Genomic DNA, 8,364 nt, shown 5'->3' with positions numbered 1-8,364 from the left:
CCAGCACAAAGTCCAAGATTTGATTGATGCCAAGACGATCAACTTCGCTCCAGTGCCTAACGTCGTGAACAATCCTATGCCTCGGCATGGTGGGCATAGGGTGAACAATGTTGAAGGGGAGGAAGCTGAAGAATTGGTGGTCAGTGTTGAGGAGATCCAGACTCCGTTGATGGTTGTGAAGGGTCGTCTGTTGGAAGGTGGAGTATTCCCGGGCTGTTGTGAGGGTTGTGTAGACTGTGCAGAGTCAGAAGATGGTTGTGATCAGTTGAAGACTGGTATTCAGAGTCTGATTAATGAGGGTTGTCTACAGTTTGTTCGGGCTGTTAAAGATAATGGGGTGGTGTCGACCGTCACCATTTATTTCAAACCGTCCGAGGGACGTGGCCAGAGAAGTGCCTCTACAACTGTTGGTACCCCAGTTACCATTTCCGCTCCTGTAACCATCAGTTCCCCAGCCACTATCGTCGCGTCTGGAAGAAGACTGGTTGAGAATAGTAGGGTTGTGCCATGGAAATATGACAATGCCTATCGCAGTAATCGGAGGGCTGAAAATCAGATTAGGCCGGTGAATCAGTCTCCTGTGACTATCAGTGTGCCCAGTAGAACTCCTGTGGTTGTGAGTCCAGTTGTGGACAATGTTGGTGGGCCAGGAGGTTTTACCCGAAGTGGACGTCTGTTTGCTCCGCAACCGTTGAGAGATAGTCATGCTGAGGCTCTCGCCAAAGCTAAAGGTAAACAGGCCGTGGTTGATGAAGAACCTTCTCAGAAGGAGGCGCCCGAGGGTTCATTCGAGAAGGATGTGGAGGAGTTCATGAAAATAATTAAGAAGAGTGACTACAAGATTGTAGATCAACTTAACCAGACTCCGTCCAAAATTTCAATACTCTCGTTGCTTCTGTGCTCTGAGGCACATCGTAATGCCCTGTTGAAGATGTTGAATCTGGCTTACGTGCCTCAGGAGATTTCTGTCAACCAACTGGAGGGAGTGATTGCCAATGTGAGCACCAGGCATGGTTTGGGATTCATAGACCTGGACTTGACGCCTGAAGGGCGTAATCATAACAAGGCCTTGCACATCACTATGGAGTGCAAGGGGGCTGTTTTATCTCACGTGTTGGTAGACACTGGCTCTTCGTTGAACGTGCTGCCTAAGAAGATTTTGGGTAAGATTGATGTGGAAGGGGTTGTGCTCACTCCGAGTGACCTGATTGTGCGTGCATTTGACGGATCCAAACGTTCTGTTTTTCGTGAAGTCACCTTGCCAGTGAAGATCGGTTCGGAGGTCTTTGACATTGTTTTCTATGTGATGGACATCCAGCCAGCGTACAGTTGTTTGTTGGGGCGTCCGTGGATTCATGCAGCTGGGGCAGTTTTGTCAACTCTCCACCAAAAGTTGAAATATGTCTGGAACGGTCAGATTGTGACCGTGTGTGGTGAAGAAGATATTCTGGTGAGTCACCTATCCTCTTTCAAATATGTAGAGGTGGATGGTGAGATCCATGAGACTTTATGTCAGGCATTCGAGACTGTTGCTCTTGAGAGGGTGGCTTTTGCTGAGCAGAAGAAGCCAAGTGCCTCAATTGCATCGTACAAGCAAGCGGTGGAAGTTGTCAAAGCCGGCAATGCAGAAGGATGGGGCAAGATGGTGGACTTGCCTGTCAAAGAAGACAAATTTGGCATTGGTTATGAGCCTCTCCAAGCAGAGCAGAGTGAGCAGACAGGTCCGAGTACCTTTACCAGCGCTGGGCTGATGAATCATGGTGACGTCTTTGCAGCCAGTAGTGAAGACTGTGACAGCGATTGTGATCTGGACAACTGGGTTCGCCCGTGTGCACCAGGGGAGTCTATCAACAACTGGACGGCTGAAGAAGTGGTCCAAGTTACTCTTCAGACAGAGTAATTTTCTTTTGTTTTTCATTTTGCATGAAAACCCTACATTCTGCCCAAGGCGTAGTGGTTCATTGTAGGGCCTCATCTTGTTTTTTAATGATTATCATTAATAAAGGACGTTTTGCAATCAAATTTTGTGATCCCTGTCTTTCTATTTTTGTTTTTCTTTTTTTTCCAAAACAATAAAAATGGCAATGTTTTTGTTTTTTGTGACTTTCTTGAATTCTTTTTCTAAAATAAGGCATTAACATGCAGAAGTGATCTCACGGAATCCACTATGAACAATTCTGTTATGGCTCAGTATGATTTTGATAATCCCATCTACCAAGCCGAAGAGGAGAGTGAGGAAGACTGTGAACTCCCGCAGAATTGGTCAGATTGCTGAAGCAAGAGGAAAGGGTCATCCAACCTCATCAAGAGGAGTTGGAGATTGTTAATCTGGGTACCGAGGACGCCAGAAGAGAGATCAAGATTGGGGTTGCTTTAGAGGACTCCGTCAAGAGGAGGCTGATTGAAATACTGAGAGAGTATGTGGAGATATTCGCCTGGTCGTATCAAGATATGCCTGGGTTGGATACCGATATTGTGGTGCATAGGCTGCCTCTCAGAGAAGAGTGTCTTTCGGTCAAGCAGAAGCTTCGTAGAACTAGTCCTGATATGGCTGTCAAGATCAAGGAAGAGGTTCAGAAGTAGTGGGATGCGGGTTTTCTGGCTGTTACCAGTTATCCCCCGTGGGTGGCCAACATCGTCCCCGTGCCAAAGAAGGATGGCAAGGTTAGAATGTGTGTCGATTACCGGGATTTGAACAGAGTGAGTCTGAAAGATGATTTCCCATTACCTCACATTGATGTATTGGTTGATAATACGGCTCAATCCTCGGTTTTCTCTTTCATGGATGATTTTTCTGGCTATAATCAGATTAAGATGGCGCCAGAAGACATGGAAAAGACGACATTCATTACACCTTAGGGCACGTTTTGCTATAAGGTGATGCCATTTGGGCTGAAGAATGCCGGTGCTACCTATCAGAGGGCTATGACGACTCTCTTTCATGACATGATGCACAAAGAGATTGAAGTGTACGTGGATGATATGATTTCGAAGTCGTAGACAGAAGAGGAGCACCTAGTTAATTTGCAGAAGTTGTTTGACCGGCTGAGAAAGTTCAAGCTGAGGCTGAATCCAAACAAGTGTACATTTGGGGTGAGATCTGGGAAGCTGTTAGGCTTCATTGTCAGTGAGAAAGGGATTGAGGTTGATCCAGCGAAAGTCAAAGTTATTCAAGAAATGCCTGAACCGAAAACGGAAAAGCAAGTCCGTGGGTTTTTAGGGAGGTTGAACTACATTGCAAGGTTCATATCTCACCTAACTGCCACGTGTGAACCAATTTTCAAATTGCTAAGAAAAGATCAAGCAATCAGGTGGAATGATGACTGTCAGAAAGCTTTTGACAAGATAAAAGAGTATTTACAGAAACCTCCAATCCTTATACCTCCAGTTCCTGCGAGACCTCTGATAATGTACCTGTCAGTGACTGAGAACTCGATGGGGTGTGTATTGGGACAGCATGACGAGTCTGGTCGAAAAGAGCATGCCATATACTACCTTAGAAAAAAGTTTACCGACTGTGAAACAAGATATTCACTGCTCGAGAAAACTTGTTGTGCTTTGGCCTGGGCTGCTCGCCGATTGAGGCAGTATATGTTGAACCATACTACCTTGTTGATTTCTAAGATGGATCCAGTGAAGTACATCTTTGAGAAGCCGGCTCTCACCGGGCGTGTTGCTCATTGGCAGATGATTCTAACAGAATATGATATTCAGTACACGTCACAGAAGGCCATTAAAGGTAGTATTCTGTCTGACTACCTCGCCGAGCAACCGATTGATGATTATCAGCCGATGATGTTTGAATTCCCTGATGAAGACATCATGTATCTTAAGATGAAAGATTGCGAAGAGCCGCTTATCGAGGAAGGACCGGATCCGGATGACAAGTGGACACTGATGTTTGATGGGGCTGTGAATATGAATGGCAACGGTGTTGGGGCAGTATTGATTAATCCCAAAGGTGCACATATACCTTTTTCTGCCAGGCTGACTTTTGATGTGACCAACAACGAGGCTGAATATGAGGCTTGCATTATGGGTATTGAAGAAGCCATCAATCTGAGGATTAAGACTCTTGACATCTATGGAGATTCTGCTCTAGTGATTAATCAGGTCAATGGAGATTGGAATACCAACCAGCCGCATTTGATTCCTTATAGAGATTACACTAGAAGAATACTAACGTTCTTCAAGAAGGTGAAATTGTATCATGTCCCCCGGGACGAGAATCAGATGGCTGATGCCTTGGCTACTTTGTCTTCTATGATCAAAGTTTATTGGTGGAATCATGTGCCACATGTTGCGGTGAATCGACTCGAGAGGCCTGCGTATGTGTTCGCAGCCGAGTCTGTCGTTGATGAAAAATCGTGGTACTACGATATCAAGAACTTCCTCAAGAGCCAGGAATATCCTGAAGGTGCATCTAAGAATGATAAGAAAACCTTGAGAAGGCTAGCTGGAAGCTTTTATTTGAACCAGGATGACGTGTTGTACAAGAGAAACTTCGACATGGTTCTGCTCAGATGCGTGGATAGACACGAAGCAGACATGTTAATGCAAGAAGTGCATGAAGGGTCTTTTGGTACCCATGCTGGTGGTCATGCAATGTCGAAGAAATTGTTGAGAGTCGGTTATTACTGGATGACTATGGAATCCGATTGTTTCAAGTACGCTCGGAAGTGCCATAAGTGTCAAATTTATGCTGATAAGGTGCATGTACCACCAAGCCCTCTGAACGTCATGAATTCGCCTTGGCCATTTGCCATGTGAGGCATTGATATGATTGGGAAGATCGAGCCTACTGCTTCTAATGGACATCGCTTCATCCTGGTTGCGATTGATTACTTCACCAAATGTGTGGAAGCAGATTCGTATGCTAACGTTACCAAGCAAGTGGTTGCCCGGTTTATCAAGAAGGAAATCATCTGTCGTTATGGGGTTCCTGAGAGAATCATCACTGACAATGGTTCGAATCTCAATAACAAGATGATGAAAGAGCTTTGTAGAGATTTCAAGATTGAACATCACAATTCTTCTCCTTACAGACCAAAGATGAACGGTGATGTAGAGGCGGCTAACAAGAATATCAAGAAGATTGTGCAGAAGATGGTCGTGACGTACAAAGATTGGCATGAGATGTTGCATTTCGCTTTGCATGGGTACCGTACCTCAGTACGTACGTCGACCGGGGCAACCCCTTACTCCCTTGTGTATGGTATGGAGGCGGTCCTACCTGTTGAAGTGGAGATTCCTTCTCTGAGAGTCTTGCTAGATGTCAAGCTTGATGAAGCCGAGTGGATTCGGACAAGGTTTAACGAGTTGAGCCTTATCGAAGAGAGACGGCTAGCAGATGTGTGCCATGGGCAGTTGTATCAGAAAAGAATGAAGAGAGCCTTTGATCAGAAAGTGCGTCCTCGAAGCTATCAAACTGGTGATCTAGTTTTGAAGAGGATCCTTCCTCCCGGTACAGATAATAGGGGCAAGTGGACTCCTAATTATGAAGGCCCATATGTTGTGAAGAAGGTTTTCTCCGGTGGAGCCTTGATGCTTACAACTATGGATGGTGAAGATTTTTCGTCCCCTGTTAACTTAGATGTAGTCAAAAAATACTTCGCATAAATTGACCCGCTGGACAAAAAGAATAAAAGAGTCCAGGCAAAAAAGGGCATCCCGGCGAACCAAAAAACAGAAAGAAAAGGTTCGGGCAAAAGTTAGGGATATAAATGAAAAGATTGTACACCCGGTAAGTCGAAAACCCGTAAGGGCGACTTAGGCAAAAATGGGTATCCCGGTGGATTGAAAACCCGAAACGGCGATCCAGGCAAAAGAGGGATTAGAGCGAAGACTACAGTCTGAGTTGTCTGTATTTCATCGCGCTTCGACGTCGACCGTCTCGAAGGATATGACCGGTCCAATCATTCTTCTCAGAAAGTAAGGAATCTAGGAGAAATTGAAGATATACGAGTCATAACAGAATTGGGAAATAGTGGATGCCGTGTTCACATTGCCATTAGGATAGTTTGTTTCCTTTTGTGCGCAATTACCTCTTCCTAGGAATTGCTTCCTGATGTATTTGCCTTTTCAGGCCCATTTTCAATCAATAAAAGTCGTTATTCAGATAAATTGCTCTCTTGTTTTTTATTTTATTGTTTTGTTTGCAAAAACGTCCGAATTTTTGATAAACATTGCATATAAAAACATGAAGGCCAGACAATAACATGCAGAAAGATGAGACATTTGAAAATCATTTTTGAATGTTGAGTACGCTTGGGTGTATTGTGTCCATGCCATCCCTTGGGGCGTGTTTGTATTGCTGTTTGCAGGATATTATCTTTTGATTGCTGGCTAAGCAGGAGCCACCGTTTATTCAAAAGGATTTTCAACACTGCCCAGTAGTGTGAGAGGTTGATTTTTATCCAAGACAGATTTAGGGTTCGTATCCCCAGCGAAGTAAGATCAGGGTTACCTCAGCAGTCAGTTCTGAGATTGATTGCAAATCCCTGGTAGGGTCGTGAAGAGTATTCTCCCCAGCAAGCCTGAGAGTTGGTCTATCCCCAACAAGTTTGAGTTGGTAATTCCCCACAGAGTCGGAAGATTGTTATTTCCCCAGCGGAGATGTCTGTGGATAGTTCGTTCCTCAGCAGCCAGGTTTGAAGTGTTGTACCCTCCCCAGGAGTGAGTTGACAGTTTTCCCCTAGCGGAAGTCTCCAGTGTTGTTTCCCCGGCGGATTGGGATTGGATTGTTTCCCCAGCGGTGTCCTCAAGCGGATCGGGTTCAGTAGAGGTCGTCTCCAGTAAGGATCATCTGTCCCCCCAGCAGTAGTGGTTCGTCCCCACAGAGTTGGAAGATCAAATCAGAGTCTGTTCGTCCGGAAGCCGTCGTGCGCTTTCCCAGCAGGGTTCTCCTACATTCGCATTTTGCATGTAGTAATCATCATTGCATCCTCAAATTGCGTAGCATTTCCATTCAATATGGAGCATTGCGCCATAAAAACTCAAACATATGCATACATATGTTACACCAGTAGACCATATTCCCAGCCGAGGTGGATTGTATTTCCACACTAGTACAGCGTGTGTGCTACAGTTGCCCCCGACAGCATTCAGGATTGATATCTCCAGAGAGATTTGTTTCCCCACTCGTCAGTGAAAGGAAGTTTGATTACCCCCAGCGTGGTCCCCGGCAAGTGATTGACCTTGTCTCGACAAGTGAATATGTCATCCTCGTGATACTGGTAAGTGTCATGTCAGCACCCGTGTGTGTTCTTTCCTTGGTGTCAGTAAACACCATTGTCTCGGTGTCGGTAAACATCGAGTTTTTCTTCCATTCATCCGTTGATGTCTGGTCTCCTCTCCGTTGGTGTCGATAAACGTTGAGTTTTTCCCCAGTCGCCCGTTGACGTCTGGTTGTATGTTATCATTTCCAGTCATCGGTCAATGTCTGGTCATCCTCTTTTTGGTGTCGGTAAACACCATTCTTTCGGTGTCGGTAAACATCGAGTCTCACTCCCAGTCATAGGTAAATGTCTGGCCTTCTTTGTTGATGTCGGTAAACATCATCTTTCGATGTTCGTAACATCTTTTCTCTTTCCCCAAGCCGAATTCACCTCTCAGTTGGTGTCGATAAACGTCGAGCTTTTTCCTATTCGTCCGTTGACGTATAGTTGTACCCTTCCCCAAGAGTCACCTCTCCGTTGGTGTCGATAAACGTCGAAGTTTTTCCTATTAGTCCATTGACGTCTAGTTGTATCTCCCCCCACAGGTCATCCGTTGATGTCTGTTAACCTCTCAGTTGGTGTCGATAAACGTTAAGTTTTTCCCATTCGTCCGTTGACGTCTGGTTGCACATTCTGGTTCCCAGTCATTCGTTAATGTCTGGTCGTCTTTTTTGATGTCGGTAAACATCATCTTTCGATGTCGGTAAACGTCGAGTATTTTCCCCAATCATCGGTAAATGTCTGTTTGTTCCCCAACCAGAGATCCCCAGTAGAGTCGTTGGTAAACGTCCTGTCTGGTTTTCGTTTGCAATTATTTTGTCATCCGTTTATGATCGTCTTTCTTTTGATGTCGGTAAACATCATCTTTCGATGTCGGTAAACATCGTGTCTCATCCCAGTCATCGGTCAATGTCTGTTCGTCCTTTCTTTTGATGTCGGTAAACATCATCTTTCGATGTCGGTAAACGTCGAGTTTTTCTCCCATTCATCCATTGATGTCTGGTCGAGTCTTCTCAGTTATCGGTAAATGTTTGGTCGATCTTTTCTTGGTGTCGGTGAACATCATCTTTCGATGTCGGTAAACGTCGAGTTTCTTTCCCAGTTCATCCGTTGATGACTGGTAACCTCTCCGTTGGTTTCGATAAAC

This window comes from Lathyrus oleraceus, chromosome 1 (assembly GCF_024323335.1).
Source record: "Lathyrus oleraceus cultivar Zhongwan6 chromosome 1, CAAS_Psat_ZW6_1.0, whole genome shotgun sequence".
NCBI lineage: Eukaryota > Viridiplantae > Streptophyta > Magnoliopsida > Fabales > Fabaceae > Lathyrus > Lathyrus oleraceus.
The sequence above is the reverse complement of the archived record's forward strand: the minus strand, read 5'-3'. Positions refer to the sequence as shown.